Source organism: Mizuhopecten yessoensis, unplaced genomic scaffold, assembly GCF_002113885.1.
Source record: "Mizuhopecten yessoensis strain PY_sf001 unplaced genomic scaffold, ASM211388v2 scaffold716359, whole genome shotgun sequence".
NCBI lineage: Eukaryota > Metazoa > Mollusca > Bivalvia > Pectinida > Pectinidae > Mizuhopecten > Mizuhopecten yessoensis.
Genome location: NW_018480077.1, coordinates 1,511,362 through 1,537,229, shown reverse-complemented (window position 1 = coordinate 1,537,229; position 25,868 = coordinate 1,511,362). Strand labels below are relative to the sequence as shown.

The following is a 25,868-nucleotide window of genomic DNA, read 5'->3' as shown; positions in this document are numbered from 1 at the left end:
ACAATGACATAACATAACGAAGTGTCAACACACAATAACATAATATAACCAAGTGTCGACACACAATGATATAATATAACGAAGTGTCAACACACAATGATATAATATAACGAAGTGTCAACACACAATGACATAATATAACGAAGTGTCAACACACAATGACATAATATAACGAAGTGTCAACACACATTGACAAAACATAACGAAGTGTCAACACACAATGACATAATATAACGAAGTGTCAACACACAATGACATAACATAACGAAGTGTCAACACACAATAACATAATATAACCAAGTGTCGACACACAATGATATAATATAACGAAGTGTCAACACACAATGATATAATATAACGAAGTGTCAACACACAATGACATAATATAACGAAGTGTCAACACACAATGACATAATATAACGAAGTGTCAACACACATTGACAAAACATAACGAAGTGTCAACACACAATGACATAATATAACGAAGTGTCAACACACAATGACATAACATAACGAAGTGTCAACACACAATAACATAATATAACCAAGTGTCGACACACAATGATATAATATAACGAAGTGTCAACACACAATGATATAATATAACGAAGTGTCAACACACAATGACATAATATAACGAAGTGTCAACACACAATGACATAATATAACGAAGTGTCAACACACATTGACAAAACATAACGAAGTGTCAACACACAATGACATAATATAACGAAGTGTCAACACACAATGACATAACATAACGAAGTGTCAACACACATTAACATAATATAACCAAGTGTCGACACACAATGATATAATATAACGAAGTGTCAACACACAATGATATAATATAACGAAGTGTCAACACACAATGACATAATATAACGAAGTGTCAACACACAATGACATAATATAACGAAGTGTCAACACACATTGACAAAACATAACGAAGTGTCAACACACAATGACATAATATAACGAAGTGTCAACACACAATGACATAACATAACGAAGTGTCAACACACATTAACATAATATAACCAAGTGTCGACACACAATGATATAATATAACGAAGTGTCAACACACAATGATATAATATAACGAAGTGTCAACACACAATGACATAATATAACGAAGTGTCAACACACAATGACATAATATAACGAAGTGTCAACACACATTGACAAAACATAACGAAGTGTCAACACACAATGACATAATATAACGAAGTGTCAACACACAATGACATAACATAACGAAGTGTCAACACACATTAACATAATATAACCAAGTGTCGACACACAATGATATAATATAACGAAGTGTCAACACACAATGATATAATATAACGAAGTGTCAACACACAATGACATAATATAACGAAGTGTCAACACACAATGACATAATATAACGAAGTGTCAACACACATTGACAAAACATAACGAAGTGTCAACACACAATGACATAATATAACGAAGTGTCAACACACATTGACAAAACATAACGAAGTGTCAACACACAATGACATAATATAACGAAGTGTCAACACACATTGACAAAACATAACGAAGTGTCAACACACATTGACAAAACATAACGAAGTGTCAACACACAATGACATAATATAACGAAGTGTCAACACACATTGACAAAACATAACGAAGTGTCAACACACATTGACAAAACATAACGAATGTCAACACACATTGACAAAACATAACGAAGTGTCATTACACATTAACAAACTAAATCCAATTGTCAACAAACAGGGACAAAATATGAATAGTGTCAACACACATTGACATAATATAACGAAATGTCAACACACAATGACATAATATAGCAAAGTATCAACACACAATGACATAATATAACGAAGTGTCATTACACATTAACAAAATAAATCCAATTGTCAACACACAGGGACAAAATATGAATAGTGTCAACACACATTGACATAATATAACGAAATGTCAACACACAATGACATAATATAGCAAAGTATCAACACACAATGACATAATATAACGAAGTGTCATTACACATTAACAAAATAAATCCAATTGTCAACACACAGGGACAAAATATGAATAGTGTCAACACACATTGACATAATATAACGAAATGTCAACACACAATGACATAATATAGCAAAGTATCAACACACAATGACATAATATAACGAAGTGTCATTACACATTAACAAAATAAATCCAATTGTCAACACACAGGGACAAAATATGAATAGTGTCAACACACATTGACATAATATAACGAAATGTCAACACACAATGACATAATATAGCAAAGTATCAACACACAATGACATAATATAACGAAGTGTCATTACACATTAACAAAATAAATCCAATTGTCAACACACAGGGACAAAATATGAATAGTGTCAACACACATTGACATAATATAACGAAATGTCAACACACAATGACATAATATAGCAAAGTATCAACACACAATGACATAATATAACGAAGTGTCATTACACATTAACAAAATAAATCCAATTGTCAACACACAGGGACAAAATATAACAAAGTATCATGACAGGTGAACGATAAATGGAAGTGTCAACAAACAGGGGCAAAATATGTCGAAGTGTCAACACACAGGGAAAACATATAACAAAGTATCAGGACACATGGACAAAATATATCCAATTGTCAGCACTCATGGACAAAATATAACAAAGTATCATGACACATGGACAAAATATATGGAAGTGTCAACAAACAGGGACAAAATATGTCGAAGTGTTAACACAGGGGGACAAAATACATCAAAGTTTCAACACACAGGGACAAAATATATGGAAGTGTCAACACGCAGGGACAAAATATATAAAAGTTTCAACACACAGGGACAAAATATATCAAAGTTTCAACACACAGGGACAAAATATATGGAAGTGTCAACACGCAGGGACAAAATATATAAAAGTTTCAACACATAGGGACAAAATATATCAAAGTTTCAACACACATGGACAAAATATAACAAAGTATCATGACACATGAACAAAATATGTCGAAGTGTTAACACAGGGGCAGATTATGCATACCACTGAGTCAACACAGTGACAAAATATACCACGGCGTCAACACACAGTGACCGAATAAACCAGTGCCTCAAATCACAGGCGCAAATTCCAAGTCGAAAGTCGAAACCTAAGGTAACAATAGGAAGTAAGGAGACGCCAAGACAGAACGGAAGTCATCATAAACCCTGCTAAAGAGTAGGCGTGTCCGGTACCACATGTGGCATCCGTCTTGGTGACTTCCGTTTTGTGAAACTAGCGATTATCATGATTGTTTATTTTATGTCGTGTAAAGCATACGTATTTCGTTTACATGTCAAATTTAAGAAGAAATTGATATACTAGATATACTCTCTGATGGAAATTTTCCTTATAATGTTCTGTAAAATAATACATGCCTTTGATGCTGTATGTGATAGGGTTCTGTTGTGATGGTTCTTGTAAAATACAAGGAACTTTACAGCGTCATAGTGATCACGATCGACAAGTTGCAGTTTATCAGTTAAACGCTTTGCACTTCAATAATTGCGCAATGATGTAATTTCCGGTGCTACTCCGAGAGTTGCTGTTCATTGCGAAATTAGGTTTCAGCCATTTAAAACGACCAATATGAGGGATTGGAAGACAAGAGAAGTACATATACGGGCTATGTACACGTCTGGACAGTTGAACACGTGATAATACACTTCCGGCCTAAGTATTAATGGTGTCTAGTTGTGATAGCACGTGTTCCTCTTCAAAGCATTCTGCATGTATTGTTAGCTCAACTAAATTCATCGTATTTTATTAAAAAAACACTCTCAATATATATTTTATTGAAATTAAAACAAAAGTCAAACTTCAATTGCATCTATTACTAAATTTTAACCTCATACAATGTTTGTTTGAAACCTGCTTACTAGCACCTATATATGTGCTTAAACAAAACGTTAAGCCTACATTTCTGTCAGATTTTGACCTGTGTATTCCGACTTTTTTCACTCAGAAAAAAAAAAAAATCCTCAATGAAACTTATCAAATCCCACCCTTGAGTGTTCGGAGATCCTGCCTTATTCAGCATGTGATGATTAAATCTCCTTTGTACTGAAAACTACAAATTAAAACCTCTATATTTGGACATTCTAATATAACGAATGGGCTCGAGTCCTACCGGGTATTTGGATTAGGCCGGTTTCACTCTATATGAATAAAAACTATCTTTGTGACAGTGCTTAAAATCAATAGAATGCGGTGTAAACCACGCCAGATCCTATATTAAACCCGCTCACAAGAAATAGACATCTGCAGATGAACGACAATATTTAATTAGTAAGAACTCATTGCTCGGCTTAAGGTAATTACCTATGTAGAGGTTCCCTAGTCATTAAGCTAAGACTTCATGATAGACGAAATGTGAGAGCTTAAAATGTTATTACAGTTTAAGTAAGTTTTTACAGCGACTGGAGTTCAAGGACACATACTTATGTACTAAAAGCATAAAAAGTAACATCATAAACCCTGCTAAAACATACTAAAAGTAATCAATTTAAAAGGCACTGTACGTATACTTTTCTTTCTTTTATCGTAAATGTTAACACCTCTGTATGTATTTGATCTACGTTTAACAATAATCACCTGAAACGCCTACGAGAGCAATTTGTTATATATTAAACCTTACTATCAGTTAAATGAAAGTTAGAACTAGACATTTTATTGAATACTTGATACATCTATACGTATAGCATCTAAAGGCTTTAAACAAACTGTTTCTTCCAAAAACGAGAGATAGGAGAATTTAACCGGAAGATTGAATACGAAACTAACACTTGTATATAGATGCTAGCTACAATACATACACATCCCTTGCTTCTAACGTCACAGAAGATTACTGTAGAAATGATGTCCTGACAACGTTCCTGAGAATCGAACTGAACTTAATCAGTGGTCGTTTTCGTAAATTATGTGGTTACAAAACTCAAAAATAAAATTTAAAAACGTAAATTTCTTCCCAAAATATCATGAAACAAACATAGTTTGTACTACCAGCCAGTCAACAAGTGTATAAACAGTCTATTAGGTCAGAAAACTATCTAGATACACAAGATTGTTTCACATAATGGCATGCACATAAAACATCTTGCTAAAACCAGTTGATTTTTGTTCTGTTCTTTTCTTAATTTTGAAAATATATGACATCACCGGGTTATTTTTAGAATGGGTAAACACATCTAATCCCTTATGAAATTACTACGACCCGTCTGCCTCAAATATACTTAAAAATCGGTAATTAGACCAAACTTGATCACTTGGGACCTGTGCCATTTAATTAACCTAGCTAGTCTTTGTTACCGGTGGTGCCTCCCCAGGTACCTCTGGTGAATATACCGCGTCTAACCTTTGACATTTCAGTGTGGTATTACCAACGTCGTCATCAGTTGACACCGTGATTCTGCTATCTTAACTGTTACTATAAGACGTTAAAAGATAGCACACAACCCGAACACCATACAGTATTACATACATTGTACATAGAACCTATCTTACAGACTGGAGACTGGTTGTTTCAATCTCCTCTCAGTTATAGCATTGTTAATGTTATTACAGGTAAACCTCGATATAACGACCCTCGTTACATTTGCCACCTCGCTTACAGCCAACACATTTCAATGTCCATTTTCTTGGGGTTTTTGTTTTTCCAAAGAATTTCTACATACGTTCATAAGAGTATCGTATATCAAGCCACATTATCGTATTCGTCCTTCTGTGTTTAAATTAATACAGCTACTGTCTAGCATAAAAAATAAACTTATTAGAAATTCAAGTAAGTACTTGATTCAAGCAACTGTTAAGAGAAGTCGTATATTATGATATATAAGCTGTAACAAAGTCTTGCTATTGACGTTTTGTTACTGTATAATGCGATTGAGATCTGTCTTTCACTTCACAATGAGTTATAATTTCATTTCATTATGTAATATATAGTAATCGTTCTACCGTAATATTGAGGTTGTATGATTGACTTTGAAGTTATGTTATTTCCTAGAAATTAGGTTAGCTTAAGGCTTTATTTGTATCATTTCATAAACAACTAAATAAGGCTTCATAAGAGTCCACTATGATACCTTAGGAAAAGCTTTTCCCCAACTTATGACTATTTCATGAATTTGTAATTATTATGTATGTAATTGAATCTATTGCATATGTTCTCCGCCATTGTACAAGATATTTGTAAAGTATTGATCAATTATGTATATTTCTGTACGCCTATATGCAATGTGCATTTGATAAATGAATTGAATTGAATTGAATTCAATTGCATACCCTAATTTATCGCCAAACCCCCGTTATAACACCAAACGTTCTCTGGACAAATGGTGCAGGCAGTATAATGAGGTTTTACTGTATTATATATAGGCAAATGAGAATGTAGCTAGTAGTAATTACAATATTGAATCATAATGGTATACTTTTGATGCAAAGAAAAAGAGGTTAATAGCCAAGGGTTCTTTACTGTGAATGCATGTCAGAGAAGCCTTGCAAATATAGAACGAGAGAAAACTACACAAACTAGCCATTGGTTAATAAGCTATTGTTGGTACGAATAGAGAAAAACCTTGGCTTGATGAAAGCTTCGAGTTAGATAATCAGTTATATCAACACTCTGATTGGAAATTGCTCCGTCATACCCTCAAGAAAAAGGTTTAGTCTCATAGTTACTCTCTCAATTTAGGGTAAGAACCTGTAATCATTAACTGTCTATCTAACTCGACAATCGAATATCTTACAAAAATATTTTTGTATAACAAAGCCATTTTTTTCTAAACTAGTATCTGCCTGTCAATATTATTAGATGAACTACTTAAGTAAACTGTATTGTTTGTGAGACAATGCTTGTAATCCTATTTATAACCCATAGACACTTTCTAAAGACGTGATTTCTAGATCTTATTATAGATCTGTAGTCGACGTTTTTGGTGTATAAACTAAATGGGTGCTAATTAACCTGTCCTGTATTGGGTTCTTAAATTGCGCAATAGAACGTACGATCAAAGGTTTACTGTAGGATTTTCTACTTGTCAGCAAACCTTCTTTCTTTACATTAAACCACCAAAATTACCACAGTAAATGTCTTACTACAGACGTTTCGTGACGTTGCTTGTGGTTGCACAAGAAAAATTGTAAAAATCAGAGGACTTCCGGAAAACCTTGAAAATAGAGAACTTTCGAAAAAACTCGAACCGCCATCATTATTAAAAAGACTTTTATTGAAATTTTCAATTTGTATATTATAATTACTCTTGTTAAGCTAAATCGTGTCTTTTAAATTGTGTAGGAGTCCTGCTGTCTTAATATTGCAAAGGCAGATTAAATATAATTTCGATATAAATGAGATTGTTTTAAGAAAGTATCACACAGTTCGTAAGAAAAATAAGGCATTTAGTACAAAGCCGTAATTATGATTCATTTGATTTTGGATAAGAACGATTTTGCTACGATTTGATGGCAGAATATATCAACAAACTATCATCATTCAAATGCGAATTAGCTGTGCGTCACTCCAAGCTAATTTGCGTTTGTTTTTCTAATTAACCTGAATTAATACAAATGCTATTCAAGAAACGAGATACTATACATGCGTGATTATTTGATTAAATGTTACTTTAGTGATGGATTTTGTCATTGAAGAGCAAGAGTTTCCAAAAATTACCAGGATATCGGTTATCCCTTAGGACCCTAAGGGAGGTACAGCAACATGTCTTTATTCACCCTGGCATCTGTACAATTCCCTGCGGTATGTCGATAATTATTACGTCACTCCCATGCTCGAAGACAAACATGGCGACCTTAATTTCGCAATGTCAGTTTTCATTCACGCAGATGTACAAATCAAAGCTGCCCTTCTTGTCACATTAGATTCATGACTCCACATTTGCTTTCATGATAAGGATTTACATGGTAGATTCATTCTATTGACCAATATACGGCTTAGCCACGGTTTTCTACCTCAAAGGTTTCAAATAACACCGAGGAAAATATCTTGGTCATCATGTTATGAATTACAACGATAGGATGTCAGTGCTTAGTCATCAGGTTTAAAGGTTATTGGTGACGTTCATACCCTCCTCCATAAGACCAGTGTTATATATAGTGCGCAAAACGCTGACCCTTCCGGAGAACCTGTTTTTACACCGTTAATTAATGTTAATTTGTTCATGACGTCTTACTTTTGTATTGGTGTCTCCCCATGCCAGTTAAGGTTTTTGTAATTGCTTATGATTGTCTTTGTTTATTGACGTTGCATCTCCTCACACCTCATTTTACTGTTCATTGTAAAACGTACACCGACAATACATTGACTGACTAATACAAGGACCTCATTCGTTTTTGAGTCATTCTCCTGAAGTTATATCTAAAAACATTTCAGGCTTTTCAACTCTCCATTAGAACAATACAACACCTTGATAATTGTGCAAATTTCATTGTCATAGTTGAAATTACCTTATATTATTATGATAATTTACGTAGTGTTGTATTGTCCTGCATGCATTCTGGTTGAGCAGTGGTTAGAGCATTATCTTCCACATACACACACTTTTCATTTAAGCATATGTTATTGCCTTAAATAAGCAAACGAACAATCGGGGTTCTATTCTAGATCTCTGGTCGACAATGTAGTGAAACGTTGACAACTTCTCGACCACTTGGGTTTTCTACGGGCGCTCTGGTTTCCTTATAATATTTAAAACCTTGCGCAAAATAATCCGAGCCAACCATAGTTATATATATTCATAATTATTGTCAAATAGATCAAGTTCAATACCACATTTGAATGCCTTATATAAATAATAATTGCAAATATCGACAAAACAGCAAAAGTGCAATGATTTGTCTGGGAACTTGACCAGGCAAATTTCCTTCGGCTCTCCTCGGGAGGTATCGTGGTTTGAAGGCGACAGAAATTTGATATGTTCCCAAATCCCATACATTATTTATCTAAATATACCAAAGCGACATTCAAAGCGGAATTTTAAAAACCTGTCGGGAGTTATGTCGGTCCCTTACGTTTGTATCCCATCTTCCAGGAGTGAAGACAATATCAAATAGTGGTAATGGGAGAAATACATTTTTACATGTTCACACTATAAATATAGTTCAGTTAACACTTAGTTATTTTAAAGATATTATATGTCCCAGTGGATATAAAGGACACTCACATGTATCACACGTGTGATTGATCTAAATATACAAAGGAAACAAACCGTGACCTCATTTAACAAAATGTTGTATTAAGACTGGAATATAGTTGGCACCATAATTCGGTAATTGAGTGAATGTCAACATTAAAAACAAATACTGGACATTAAATACGACAGCTGACCGGTCAAGTTCGGACATTATTGTCACATATTGACCGCAGGGTGTATCTAATGGATGACCACCGGTCAACAAAAACTCTACGTCCCACACGTCAACATGTCGCCATGATAGCAGGTCAGGGCCGTGGTGTAGAAATCAATAATAACGGACAAGGGATACCGAACGTCCAACTGAATAAGTCACAAAGATTTTTAAACGTACAGAAAACTGAGTTTTTTTAATGAACCATGTCTCTAAATATATCTAAATATAAACCTTGGACATGGTTCGTGTCGTAAGACCTTTTCCGCTTCAGTGGTTTTACATTCAAATGTTTGCTATGGGTTTTGTTCATACAAGACGCTCTTTGTTCAGGCAATACGATAGAGGTAACTTGCCCTTCTGCAATATTTTAAGATTAATTAATTGTTTTAGTTGAAAAGTTTCCTTTCATATGAAACCAAGTGGACAGAAAGGCTCAGCGTTTTCTGCACCACAAAAAGAACCCGTCCTGTTACCTCACGTCAAATCCTTAGTGAATAAACTGTGAAGCAAATCAACATTCCCGGCGAACAAATCTTGGGACTTGTTAACTCTGTCCTTGTCTAAATGCTTTTAACAGAACCGTGAATAAAAAATTCATATTTATTCACTTACTTTAAAATGTAATTTAGTCTAATATACGCTATTAGAATACGTAATCGCGAGCGATTAACCTTGATGACGTCACCGCCTCTACCATTTTCTGTAAATCCTCCTTTTATCATATGCTTGCCCTATGACCTTTCCCCACTGTAATGAGTAAGTTGTCGATTAGATCCCTGTTTTATGACCAAATCTGTAAAGCAAATGTCTTCTCATTATAACCGTCATATAACGTACCAACTCGTTTTCCCGTTAGACAAACAACTTAGCGCTCATGTATACCCCTCCCTACGACATTGGATATCTGATTTATGGTTTCGAGATCGACATCGTCTAGACAACCTTATTGGAGCATTCAGGATACGGGATAATCGTCATGGAACAGGACGAAAGATGTCCGAACGTCACAATCTAAAGTGACATCCTACAAACACCACGTGGTTCGGTCGGTCATTTTTTACCTAATATATAATTGGTACGCTTCATAAGGTCACAAACATAAGACAGCTGAGTTTAATTTGGTGACATTTTCAAACCTCCTGGCCCTACCTGTTACTTGAAAGATTAAGCTCCATTCTATCCAGAAGTATAGTCCTATAATCCGAAACGAAATTGCAGACACACGGAATTGCGCACGTCAGCGCATCACAAGTCTTTGTCTGCAGCTCTGTGTAACATTATAAGGCTATATTTCTGGACAGAATGAATTTCAATACTTAAAGGTTGATATTTGTGTTTTGTCAAATTGAATTTAGTTTATAATAAATGAATCAGTCAAAAACAAGTGTCGGCAATATGTCTCCAAAGTAGAGTTTACAAATGAGTGAAACATATCGATCAGTTGATTTCGACAGATGTTTTTTTGTTTGTTTTTCGCTCCTAAGTTTCTTTCCGATTGAAAACACCCCACCCAGTTCATGCACACACAGATAAACGTACGAGGCAATGCTGAATTCTACATTTAAAATGAACAAACCCACTCTCTTTACTTCTATTGACGTTTTTATGAGTATTGAGGTTTACTCAATCCAACAGACTGGTAAATATTCAATTGTTCTTGCAGTTAACCTCTCATAGTCGTTTTAAAGGAAATCCGCCTTAAATAACTGTGTTGGTGTTGATTGACGTCCTCAGTATTCATGGTGTTGATTTCCCGGTATATGGTAACCTTGTGCATGTATATGAATATCACTAACCTATTGCTAGTATCGGCGATGCTACTTTTTTTGAAACAGGACCATGAGAAAAAAAGACAATACAAGAAACGTAATTAAGATATATAGTATCGATACGGTTGGACTCGTATTTACAAACATATACATTGATTTTTCCATTGATGTACTAATAAAGGTGTGTGGTTATGTTTGCATAAGAATCAATTTAACCACGAACCGTATCAAGTGACAAAATGTCAACGATTATCATTTACAATTGCAATATAAACATATTAATGTGTTCAGGTAACACTTTTATGTCGTTAATTAGCGCGTGCTACTAGACAGGTGTTACAGGGGAAAGTGACATCTTTGATCTAGGGCATCGTTTGCCTACTACGAGATTTCCCCCTCGAACGAAATCGTTACCGGACGAGACTTTATCAACACCACCTTGTGAGAGAGTGATTATAAGATTGGAATCGGGGTTTACTATTAACTTAGCGTGGGAATGTAATCAAACACACAGGAGTACGGAAGCCCTACCGCACTATACATAAGCCTGCAGGGACTTGGCTTTATATACCGCAATATAATCCATACATTTCATTTTCTGTTACAAACACAGTTACGTCATTTATGATAAAGCCAGCTGTATTTAACATCAATCTCGATTATTGTTTGAAATTTCCGTTGCTATTTAAGAACTCATCAGGTATGATTGCTAGTGCTATGTGTTTAACAGATATAGGAAATCCAACGGTTATACCGGTATTCGAACCCGAAACCAACGAATTCAAGGCATCCATCATAACAATTGAGCTGATTAGCCATCAGCGACCGACTCGGTCCAGTTTCACTTTGTACAAGCTTCGAGTGTTTGAATCTAATTATTGCCTTATGGTTTCGGCTTTGAATTTTAATTTGACTTTGTGTGTTGTCACTGGTATATTTTGTGTCATTTTACATTTTATCTCCGTAAGTAATGCGCTGGTCTGTTTATCTGTAGGTTCGGGTTAGACTTCCGGTTGCAGTTGTTGGGTTAAGCAACCTCGGTAATATTGACGCGTTCTTTGGGACCGGAGTACTGTGCACGATATTCTCTTTAACCTTGCTTTCACAAGTATGGTTATATTCCTTCTTTCCATTTAGGACGGAGTATGACACAGTGCTGAACAATGTATTTTGTGTTACCGAAGCTTCAAAGAAGTTCCTTTCTGGTCGAACAGGGTAGTAATCATCAGAAATACCGAGTTCGACTCCTAATAGAGGAACTGGAAAATGTTACATACAGATTTTGTTTGGTTATGTAAGTGACGAAGTTTATGGCAATTTTAGCTATCCATAATTATATTCAATAGCATCCTCTGTTTCCTTGACAATACTCTCAAGTCCGTTGTCGACTGGAGACACAACTACCGACCGGTGATATTATTGACAAAACCGAGACCTTAAGTGAAAGTAAACACCAGTTACTCAACTGTCAATACCTCGCTTTAATCGAAATTTGTTATCATATTGTTGAAGTTGAGTAAACCCATCCTGTTTCGTTTCGCTATTGTTTGTAAATGATTCCGTAAAATTGATTATTCTTCTGACAGAATTAATAAACACCACATACACGGTGACCTAAATGACCTCAGCTTAATCAAACGTATGCAACAAGATGATATATAGTAACAGAAGCTCCTTGAATCCTTCTAATAAATCAATTAAAACTCAACAGATACATAACGAGCAATTAACTCACGTTGTGTCTAATGTCATTGATCCGTGTCTCGATTTTAATGGCCGACATGTAAATTATCGAAACCTGAAAAACACGTTTCTACAAGGAATGATAATGTTTTACTTCTATTGTAAGAGTAAGAAGACCAATTCAATATCCATGTAGGTTTGTGAACACTTTCAGCAAGATAACGCGATATTTATGTTATTGATCATCAACAAAATAAAATATTTTAGCTAATTACTTTGTTCTTTCTGTCATTCATTTCTTCGTTCCTTCATTCATTAACTTTCATTCCTTCTTTTCTTTCTTCAAACAAACACGGCTGTCTATTTAAAATGATTTTGGTGGAGATATTAATGTTAAAAAAGTGTTTTACAATGTTTATGTAAAGAAAGTTAAAATCAGTACAATGGTATAAAGACTGATAATACGCTACAACATTCCGTGTAAGTAGGATTTAAAAAAAAAAAAATTGTAGGTACAATACTATACTATTATAGATACGGTCCTCGTTTATAGAGAGCTCGCCAATAAATTACACGAGCACTGTTTGACAGCTTCTGGTAATAACTTTGAAAACAACCATCGATTGTTCCATGGTAAATTGCCGACCCCGTGACCTCGTCAGAAGACGTGCACGCCGCCAGTTTATTCGCCTCACATCAGCGTTATTAATTCGCTGGGCATAAAGAAACCCTGGGACATATTTTCCGATACGTTCGGGATTCTATGACGTACAAGGAGTATATACAGCTGGCTTTTTATGAACATGCTTATATAAAATCAACACCAGTAACTTACGTTCCTTAGCTGTTGAATAAGCAATTCATAAGCAGAACTCATAAACAGGACCTCCCCGTGAAGCACGACATTGCAAAGATCCTATGTCAAAACTGGCGCTTTATTTAGAAATATTGCAGCTTTAGCTATAATCTACTCCATTTTCTGTTTTTTTTTAAACTCAGAGTAAGTATTTTAAGTGCCTAACCAGCTAAACAGTGAAACCTTTTGCCAACTTTGAGCATTGTATGCCTGATTTATTGCTAACCAGTCAGCTCTTTATTCCAAATGTAAAGTAAATTGCTATAAAATTATAGCATGAAAATATAGGAAACCATAAATGCGGTACACGCGATTTCATTGTTTGCAGTGGTACACTTTTAACACGGGCCATGATATTCCGTCCTTTTGTATTGCAGAGTTATCTGCTCTTGTGAGCAGGTATTGATTGTTACGTCATTGGTTTGTGAGAGTAACGTCATCAATTTTTGAGAAAATGACGTAATTTTCTCACACAAACCAATGACGTATCAATCAATACCTGCTCACAAGAGAAGATAACTCTGCAATACGCAAAGACGGAATACACACATCACTCATTATAAATTTAAAGTTAACCTGTACCTAAATAATTGGTTTTAAAATTCATATAATTAAGCCGTTTTCAACACTAAATATGTACTTTTCAGTTTTGGCATACTGTATCTAAACTATATAGGGAAAGAAACAATGAAAGCAAAGTTATAAAAACAATCTACACACAGCATCACAGAGATCACGTTTTAGGAACCTCCACAAAATTCCCATTGTCTGATATCATACTACATTACATCAGTAAAAGTTTTCTTTCTCATCAAGAAAACCATATTTTGCACCTTGTTAGAGACCACTTTTTGACAAACCACACGAAATACCACTCATGTAAGTTTAATTGATAATGTTAAAAATGTATTATTGTTACATACAACCACAACCCAACATTAATAAGTCAAAGACGAAACAGGCAGTCAACAATACCGAGTTCTTAGAATATTATTAAAAAAGGGAAGGTATTAAGAGTTCGATAAACTTGATTCGAATCATGTCGAGAAAATACAAATATGTGTGCCATTTGGGACGCCTTGTCCACCAGCTGTGTGACCAACGTAAGCGTAGAAGATATATAGCAAAAAGAGATATGGTCACCAGTGTGCTTAGCGATACATGGCAACGGCGTTACATACACAAACAACAGCCCATCTCGTAGCTCTAAACGGTGAACGTTAAGGATAAAAGGCTCGATATCATGACAAATAATATTTAAAGACAATCAAAAGCAATGACAGTTTATCTGTGCTTTTTACTCTTTTCACCGAACTTTCTGCAACAGCCGCTGTCATCTGAAATGACCTGAATATCGTTAAGAAAAGACTGGCTTCCAGCTCCTAGGTTTTTATGAAGATTTTCTCGGCTGCATTTTACTACTAGCTCATCTCCCCCTAGTTTAGAACTTCGGAACCTAGAATCAGACATCCAAGAGAGCAAAAGTATTAGTTATTTTTTCTTCTTCTAAATAATTCAATATTCTAACAACGTGGGCCAGTCTACGTTAAGAATGATAAAGTAGACAGCTTTCTAAAACTTGTGGAAAAATCGCAAAACTTGTGATGATACCGTCCGTTTAAGTTAATAAACTTGGATATATAATTACGTGTTACTTTTAATATTCGAAAACTACACATAACCTAAAACAAGAGAATAATTGTGTACGCTTTCACGTGAGGATAACCTTACATTCTCAACGTTATTGTAAAACGTTAGAAAATATCTGCCATACTTGGTTTGCCTGTCAAGCTCAGCTGCACATCATCAAAATATTCCAATTAATTCAGATACATGCAGAAAGAGTGGTTCCAGTTTTTTGTTAGACACTTCAGTAAGATAATGAAAAGCATTTCAGATGCACACTCACGTATATCTTTCGTTTATTGAGAAACAAATTTGCATTTTAAACATTTTAATTTGCTAGAAAATCAATAACGTCTTCATTGTCAAGCAGAATGCTACTATTTATGTATTTGTTATTTCGCCGCTGTTTGTTCATAAAGTTACTAGCTTGTTAATTGGTTATTTTGGTAGTTTTCACATGTTTCAAAGTTTTAACTGAATGAAATCATCTTATTTCGTTGTTTTGCAATTTCTGTATCCTGGATTCACGGCAAACCTTCATTTTTAGACGACTCTTTTTTAACCGTTTGAGTAACACGTATACTTTTACGTAATTAAAAAATCAGAAACCTCTCTTACAGAGGACTGTGTTTCATTCAGTCATTTGTTGTAGTGCTTCATTCGTAATTAATTTATTATTGTTTTTCAAGCCTTTTACACATTAAAACGAACAAACCTGTTGCTTGCGTAATTCAAGTGACAAGGTCAAAAATTAAACTTAAAACACGAACAAAAAAGAAGATATTTGGCTTTAAATATCGCCTAATTTTTTCAACCCAGCAGAAAAACGTCAATGCTTATGCATATAGCAAAGGAATACAACAGTGGACTTGAGCACAGAATCTGAGTTTGAGCTTAAGAATGGTTTCGGGAATACGGGTCCGTGGTATTATTTGGCATTTCTTGTCATAATTTGGAGTTGATTCCTCTCACTACTAGACGGTTTCGTCAGTTTATAGAGATTTCTTACCTTACTGTCAGAAACACATTCTTTTCCAAAACGTTACACACTTTGAAATCTTTGAAGCATATGTAAAATATTTAAATTTTGACTTAAGATTCGAAACCGCACATCAAATTGGAAAGTATCCAAAATGAATAAATATCCGGTAAGTGTGTTATAGCTCATGTTGTTAGAAAATGAATCAAGGGAAAATATACTCCGATAAAAAAAGCAAGCGTTTTATGATGTTCAAAGTACCATACAGCCTTAATCAAATTCGTACATTAAATCGTTCATTAATTAAGTGGTTCGTACTCACACATATTACAAATCGCACCTTAATATATGGGAAATAGTCTGTTGGCCTCTTTTAAACAGATAGCGTGTTTAACCTTTTCCATTTGAAGCGATATTTCCTGTACGAGTTGATAATCAGATAAGCCGGACCTCCCTAACACCTGACGGCAGAGTTTAACTGTGTCTAAAAGGCCAATATTTTATTTTTGTGCAGATACAACAAACACTTCTCCTTTAAGTGAGGAGCTTATTTGGCTCACATGTCATTTAACACTTTTGGGTCGAGATGTTGAAAGACCGTTGAGCTTAAGGACTAACTCCCAGAAAATGTTGAAATGATGAATTTTTAAAAAATCTACAAAAAAGGAATTTTTGAAATAAGAATTTCAATGGAATTCACAAAACGTGTAACTTTGTGAAACGATTTTATGTTTAGGACAATAATAATAATGTTTCCGTCATCTTGTGATTAAGCTTGTCATGCTCTTTATAAATAGCTCCTGTTCCGTTTGGACCATTCGGAATCCGATTGCTTCTCCAATCCATCTTGTTTGAAACGCAATTTTGAAATCCAATCAATGCAAATTTGTCAGATAAAGCAAACTGTGCACTAGACAATTTCTCGCCGGTGTCAACGACATTGGTACTCTGTTCTACTAAAAGTCACCAAATGCCATTCGTTTTGTTGATTTGCACTCTCGTTTGATTTGCATGACGATATAATATATAACATATTGTGTTAAGATGAGAGAACTATTACTTTTCTCGGAGAAGCATATTAAAGCTCTAAAAGATATGTTTATGATGTTCGTGTTACCCAAACCAAAACCAAAACCATAAACGTCTGGAATACTCTTATGGAGTGACTGATACCGCACTATGCTGGATACAGTTTTATCTGAGTGAACGACGACAGTGTGTTGCCAACAACGCCACATGACAAAGTCCTAGATTTCAGGGTTCCTCAAGGGTCGGTGTTAGGACCCCGAAAGTATTGCCTGTACTCCAAACCGATTGGAGAGATTTGTCGCTAGTCTTCACTAACATTGCCATGCTGATGAAACACAAATTTACATGGTCATCAAACCACAAGACAGTTGGGATACAGTTTCAGAAAATCTGACAGATATTAGTACCTGGACGAACGCCAACATGCTAAAGCTTAATAAGGGAAGGACGGAACTAATCATCTTTTCCCCAAAGTGTCAGCAAACAATGGCTCTCCAGCTCAAGGTCGGTGCCAGAACTATGGAGACTGTCCAAGCTGTTAAAGACCTAGGGGTATACTTTGATAGTTCACTGAACATGGAGAAACAAGTGAACGCTATTGCCAAATCCTGTTACCACCAGATCAGGAACATCGGTTGTATTCGGCAGTTTATAACTAAAGATGCTAGCAAGATTTTGGTGCATTCACTTATTACCTCTCGATTGGATTATCTATCAAACTAATTAGTCGTCTGCAAAGGGTCTAGAACACTGCAGCACGGCTGGTTACTCGTACTAGAAAGAGAGAGCACATCACTGCTGTGCTACAATATTGCACTGGTTAGCTGTACGATACAGGAGGCAAGGCACCGAATGAAGCAGCTCCTCAGTACCTTCAGGAGCTTGTTGCCCTGTATCAGCCGTCACGATCATTGCGGTCGGAGTCAGAATCATTAATGTGTGTCCCAAAATCTCATACTGTGACCTATGGAAACCGGTGCTTTGGGAGGATTTCATCCACGTTGTTGAATTACTTACCATCTGCTATTAGAAAGTCAAATACACTGATCAAATTCAAGAGGGATATAAAAACCCACCTCTTCAAGTTTGCATTTTAGGGTCTCTGCAAAGACGTCATGTAAATACGCCCCTTTATTTGTTCAATTATGTGCACATTGCTTGCTTAAATGTATAACAGTGATTGTGAGCATTTGTTTTTGTTTCACAATTATAACTATTACTATTATCCATATGTTGTAAAGCGTTTTAGGGTAATTTAACAAATTAAATAGGGCGCTATATAAATGTTGTATATTATTATAATTATTATTATCATTATATATAAAATGTTACATGATAAATACTATACCATGGGTTTTCGGGTGGTGTAATAGATAACGCACTCGACTTTGACCAAGGCGGCCGGGGTTGGAATCTCCGATCGGACGTGTTGGGTTCACCTGCCCGACAACGTTGGTTTTTTCTTCGGGTGTTCCGGTTTCCATCCGCCTTAAGACCCTCTACGCGCTAACATTCGGGCCAAGCAAGAGTGATAAATATAACTGTAAAATAAATGAATTTAATCCTTGACAATTACGTTATGGTCCTATTCAGATCATAAACAGCTTTCAACCATCAATCCACTGGTGAGACGATAAGGTATTTTGGGGCTGTTATCATAGGTGTGTGTCGTACGCTCATCTTTATCATGTACTCATGCACGGCACATGATTAAGACAAAATCAGAATCTTTTCCGTTGCCTCCGAAACTGGCAGGCTCCAGTTACATTGAATTATAGGTAACAGTAACTCGTTGAAGATCCTATATGCCTATATGCCTCCTCTAATATGTTTCAATTGTTCTAAGATATGTTACCACCTGGAGGCGCGGCAAAGGGAGTGTATGCATATATGTATGCAAGGATAATTTGTACGGTAACTTTGAATGTAAGTTTGAATGTAAGTAAAAATGTTAAATAAGGCAGTGAAAAAATAAAGAAATAATAATATAATTACTAGTAAGTATAAAAGAAAGTATGACAGCCCTCTTGTATGAGGACACATGATTGTAAAGATGCTGATCCCGGGGCTCCCCAACCTCGGCAGTATCCTAAATGTGCTGGGGAAGTAAAATGTTTGAAATAAAAAAAACAAAAAAACACCAAGATGTGTTTCCAACAATTTACCTAGTTATTGACATGCATGTATCGTCGTAATGCTTTAAAATAAATACATGTAAAACTACGATATTATTTAAGCATCTCAACGAGTTCTGATCGCTTAATTGGTCACCAATTACAATCAGCTGCGACTCTGAACACATGATCTGCTTACGGTGTCGTCCATCGTGGACAGATGGGACGTTTTGGAGGTCCATGCATGCTTTTCACAATACAATTTTGTTTAGATAAAATCATAAGTCGATAAACTATTTATTGCAGGTTAATAAAGAATTCATCAGCCAATACCATTGTTTTCTCAGAAAGGGGAAACTACACTTTGACCTTACATAACAGGCTGTAAAGCTTTGTATTTTATTTTTGGGATTTGTTTTTATATTTGATTAATCTGTTCCGGAATCTAGCTGGATGATTCGACGTCAGAGTGTCTCCATCAAAAAAACATGTTGCAAGGGAGAGTAGTTCTAAGATAAAAATATGCACGAAGTAATTTTATATTTGTTTAAAGTTAATATCAAATTTTCAGTATATTTAAAAGCATACGGTATGCTTGGAATGTTTAGGGTTGATGATTCACTGATAAAATGTTGAAATTTAATCGTTTCAAACAGATAGTTCAATCTAAATCACTCGACACTGACAAAATAACCGTTATCGCGGGATCTAGCTTTGGTGACGCATCGTTAGTTTCTATCAAAAACACTATTTATCAACATTTTCCTTGTTTAATAGTACATAACATTTTTTTTGATAACCAAAATGTTGTGCCATTAAATAAAAGCTGAGAGACAATTTAATGTTACATGAATCCCAGTCATCCGGAACGTTACTGTTAATGTTATAATGGTCACATCTACAACACACAATTTGTCTGGAGATATATGGATTCCAGGTATAAAACGCGTTGGTAATGACTGTGAAAGATAAATATTCGGGAATTAAGACATCATATGTTTTGATGTGCCATGCGGCGTCTTGTCGCTATTTTAGGCCTGAATGGATCTTGGCGATGGTTTTGGGGATATAAATTCATTGCGATTGGTTGTAAATTGACAAAAGTCCGGGGTGTTATTTGGAATCTGACAAGGGTTCGGTTGATATCAGGGGAATTCTTTGAAATTTTCCGAGGGTTCGAATGATTTTCAGGTAGAGGGTTCCGTTAAAACTTGAATTTTCATTTATAAATCATGAAGTTTTAACCAACAAGTCATAGTGCAATTATATACTAATAAACGATTATATATAATAACCGATTATATACTAACAACCAATTACATACTAATATCCGATTATATAATAATAACCGATTATATACTAATAACCGATTATATACTAATAACCGATATTCAGGTCAATGAAGCATTACACAGACTTAGAAGTCTTCCTTTTAAAAAAAGTTTCTAAAAAAAAAGTCCCAAATGACTATATGTATACGTATGTAAAATATCATTGACATTTGAAAGTACGAAAGCGAACAACCTTCAAATATGGTTTTCAATAATTGTTTTATAGTCTTGGTACCATATGATTGAAACAGTTATTGCATGTATGCATCCAAGAATCGTTTTTTTTTTAATAGCTGGGTTTCTGATAAATGATGTTTTATTGTTCTGTGGTTCTTAGATAATAAGAATCATGTGCGCTGGTGAACCACATACTGTGTATGGGTTGCTCCTACACCTCGTCTACAATAGCTTAACGTAACAAGAGTGATGGTGTTGTTTCGTTTAGAATGTATTAACCTTTGATTATATCACGCTTGTTAAGTTAATATTTCCTGTGTAGAACGATACGTTAATATAACTACACTGGATATACCCCAAGCTTGACGAAGCTTGATATTACCAGGGAAGCTTTCAATTTTCATTATCAAGACAACTATAACTGATGCTTTATTTTCAAATTGGGGTACTAGTTAACGTTTGGATATATGCTTCGTTTACAACATTCGGATTCTAAATATTTATTGCTCTGATCAGACACTCAGGTATTTCTCGACGTCATTGATGACAAGCTTTTGTTTGATGATGACCTAGTGTATTATTCATAAAGGCTTCCATTCAACAGCTATAAATAGCGGTGATTGAAAATCTCACATATACAATATCTAGGTGAATTTATGCCATTATAGCGTATGATATGATGTAGTAATTCAAAGAAGTTTCATCTTGTTGGAATATTTTTGAGCGTAATTGTCACCAAATAACAACTACCTGTCGATTCCACCAACAGCCATATCAACCCGATAGGTGTATAAGATAGAACTCCTAGACACTTTATAATTGATTCAAAACGCGTTGTTCGAACAAACTAAAACCTTCCTTTTAATTCTTAATTTTCAATTCTTTACATGTTAAACTATTTATACACCTGGAATGCGATATTGTCATTGGTAAACCAACCGTACATTCAAACAGCTCACCAATATTAATTAATCATGTTCGATTTCATACCCTTGTAATTTTTGCATCAAGCAATATACACGAACAATGATGTTTTGTTACAGGAGGTTAAACATACATTTCCTTTGTGCAAGTTAGCATTTCTTGTGTTTGATTAACAGTAGTTATATATGTTATTTAATCAAGGTCACATTTCCAAAGTGTATCCGTTAGGGTTTGAACAAATTGAGCTTAATGATGCATGTTCTACTGCACTGTTTTTTTAATTTGTAAATAAAGTAATTCATAATAGAAGTTCCAGGAGAACAAGACCAGATAATTAACAAAATGATTAACAACAATGATATATACAGTGAATCAGCTTGATTTCTTTAGATTAAAATATGTTCTCTATACTGTGGGATTTGCGGAATTCAGTTGTTCGTATATATATTTTGCAGTGTAAATAGTACTTTTATCATACCGCGTTTTAGGTCTTTTCCCCTAATGAACGTGTAGTGTCGTATTATGAACATCTGTTGGTGTTTTTGAGTGTTCAATAGGAAACCGCCAAATGCATTCAGAACACTTTTAAAAATGCTAGCATCAATTGAAATACAATGCAAACATTTTGTCCAATTTCTTATCGCTCCAGATGGTGTTGGCTAAAAACGTCGATATCTATTATCTACGTTTGACGTACATAAAGTTTATAAATAGCATTTTTGATAGAATGTGAAGAATACTTAAGACTTAAATGAAAAAAGAACGCTCACGCTGTATCATGCTACCTAGTCACTAAGTAATCTGTATTCAAAAAAAATAAAAAATGTAGAAAAAATCGATTTTGTCTTTAATCTGAATGTGCAATACTCAAGCACAGATGTGTCTGGCTGGAGTTTGAACACAATGGACGGAGATTATATATGTATCCTACAACAAAGCGGTATAATGGATAGTGGACCTGACTATTAGACGTTATTGATTGATGACCGATATCTGTCGTTAAAAACAACACATGGTCTTTCTTAATCAACTTGGTCATTTTATCTCAGTATGTAATAATTAACATTTTGTCGGTAACACAAATTATTTACATAAAGATGTTTCTCGCCTGGTTTCTTCAAATTTCCATTGATAACTTTTCATAAGAAGACTGACTCTGCCGACGGACTATCAGTACCCGAGGTTGGTTCATAAAACCGTGTAGCTGGACTATTAGTCCCCGAGGTTGGCCGTAACCTTGTAGCTGACTATTAGTCCCAGAGGTTGCCGTAACCTTGTAGCTGACTATCAATCCCCGAGGTTGACCGTAATCTTGTAGCTGGACTATTAGTCCCCGATGTTGCCGTAACCTTGTAGCTGACTATCAGTCCCCGATGTTGGCCGTAACCTTGTAGCTGACTATCAGTCCCCGAGGTTGGCCGTAACCTTGTACCTGGACTATTAGTCCCCGATGTTGGCCGTAACCTTATAGCTGGACTGTTACTCCCGAGGTTGACCGTAACCTTGTAGCTGACTATCAGTCCCCGAGGTTGTCGTAACCTTGTAGCTGACTATCAGTCCCCGAGGTTGGCCGTAACCGTGTAGCTGACTATAAGTCCCCGAAGTTGGCCGTAACCTTGTAGCTGACTATAAGTATCCGAGGTTGGCCGTAATCTTATAGCTGGACTATCAGTCCCCGAGGTTGGCCGTAACCTTGTAGCTGGACTATTAGTCCCCGAGGTTGGCCGTAACCTTGTAGCTGACTATCAGTCCCGGAGGTTGGCCGTAACCTTGTAGCTGACTATTAGTCCCCGAGGTTGGCCGTAACCTTGTAGCTGGACTATTAGCCCCGAGGTTGGCCGTAACCTTATAGCTGACTATCAGTCCCCGAGGTTGGCCGTAACCTTGTAGCTGACTATTACTCCCCGAGGTTGGCTGAAAGCTTGTGGCAGTACTTCTCCTGGCATGATCTACAAGTATTTATTATCTTATTCGTCCAAAGTTGAACATTTGTAATGTTATTAATTGTTTGTTATCCATCTTTCCCTTACCTTGTATTTCTATATAGGGTTCGGAACATTTCATGTAGGGATTTTCATTCTTTTAACTTAAGTACCTATACAGAGTCCTAAATGTACGAAACGGCTATACGACGTAGTGAAAACGGTCCCTTGTTTGATCTCGTCATCCCCATCATCAACAGTTTGAAAAAGGTGTTATCTCCACCGTAGTTTAGTTTCTAACTGCAATACATGCAGGTTTATGTTACAAATGAACACCGAATTTTGCTTTATTACAATTAAGCGGATAGAGCTTTGAACGACTGGTCGTATATTTATACTAGATGAATATTAAAACATAAGTTTACATAAAGCCTAGTTAGCTTTCAAAAATTGGTAAATGATTCTCTTATAATACTTGTTTCATAAATATTTGTTATTCTGTATTCATATGATTAAAAAGCTCTTCAAAGTTAACAGCTCATTTTTTGTCATTTATATTTAGTAAGATTTATGGTAGTTCGCAATGGACTTTGCACAGTTCACTTAGGAGGTGATACGCTCTACCATTAGGAAAATTGGAGTCGGTTTAGAACGTGATTATCGAATTAAGTGATAAGCATCGTGCCGTTATAAAAAAAACAACTACATCGATTGGAGAAAAGTGTTTAATTCCTTTTTTGTTCTTAAAAATAGTTCTTCTTAATTTCATTAAATTGTTATTCGTTTTTTTATTATTGCGCATATTATTGCATTTATTGTATAACTTACTCTAGACTGTTTCAATGTGTAAAAAAGTAGGGCGGTTGTATTAATGCTATATCAACCTGTATTTTATTATTAAACTAAGTCTTTTCATCTATTTAAATTTTGGATGAAAATGTAATCATGGTAATGTTTTTGTTTATGGTTTTATCGACATTTTACATCATTAGGAACATCTCTATATCACAAAAAAGGTATCTCAATGATTCAAAGTTAAAGTAATGTAACGGAGCTCATTTATGAAAACAAAAGAAGATGTAAAAGGGCTTTGTACTAACATTAGCTTTCCTGATGAAGCCGCCTTCACAACGGAGGATGTAAAAGGCAAATTAAGTAATTTCTCGGTATACAGAATGGATATCATTGAACACATGTTGTATTGCGTAGGCGGTATTATCTGTTAACTGTATACATTGAAATTTAATCGATCCCATTGGTATTGTATCATATGTCTATGCATGTAAATATGTAAACACGCCACCTAAGCACAAGGTCATATCACGTTTTGTGTGTAGCAATTATAGTCCTTGATTATAGTACCTATTGCACAGTTGTTGGTGTATTCGTTCAAAGCAGAGTTATTGAGACGTAATATTTAAGAGGTAAGATCAATTGTAAGGTTGCAATTGTAATGAATTTTCTCTTATAATGTATCGTTTTTGATTGTTTTGTTTGGCGTATTTTGCTAAAGGGGCATCATTTACGCTCTCCGGACTCCTAGAATACATCATGGCTCCGTGTGTGTTACCTTGTGGATGAGACAAGTAGACTAGTTTGATCCTCTGATGTACACAAAAGAAGCTTGCGGAAGCTTAACATTAAAATTGACTGGCTTTGAAGTCGGGTGTCGCTCCTCTGCAAACAGGTATCAGCCTAGCGATTGGTCAGTTTTTTTCTACACGAGATCAGTCAATTAGCTAGCAGCGTGCCTTTATGTTTTGCTATGGAAAATTCATATTAGAGGGGTGCAGATAATATAAGTGAGTGCAACCCATGGAGTATCGAGGATGCTTAAGTGAAGGAATAGTATGGCGGGTAAGATTAGCACAATTATATTGTTTACAAGTGTATGATGTAAATCCCGTTATTTTGAATATGAATGGTCAGTTCTTTAAAACTTGATTGATGGACTGTTGAGCAGTGCTTCAAAAAAGTTCGTGGTATCATGAAAAGCATGTCCTGTAAATGGCTAGTGTGCT

General features: G+C 35.3%; 1 protein-coding gene across 4 annotated transcripts in view; it reads left to right on the top strand.

The window, feature by feature from the left end:
* LOC110443791 (small conductance calcium-activated potassium channel protein 2-like) overlaps positions 1–25,868 on the top strand; it is a 79,675-nt gene that overhangs the window by 45,966 nt on the left and 7,841 nt on the right. The gene's annotated exons all lie outside the window — the stretch shown is intronic.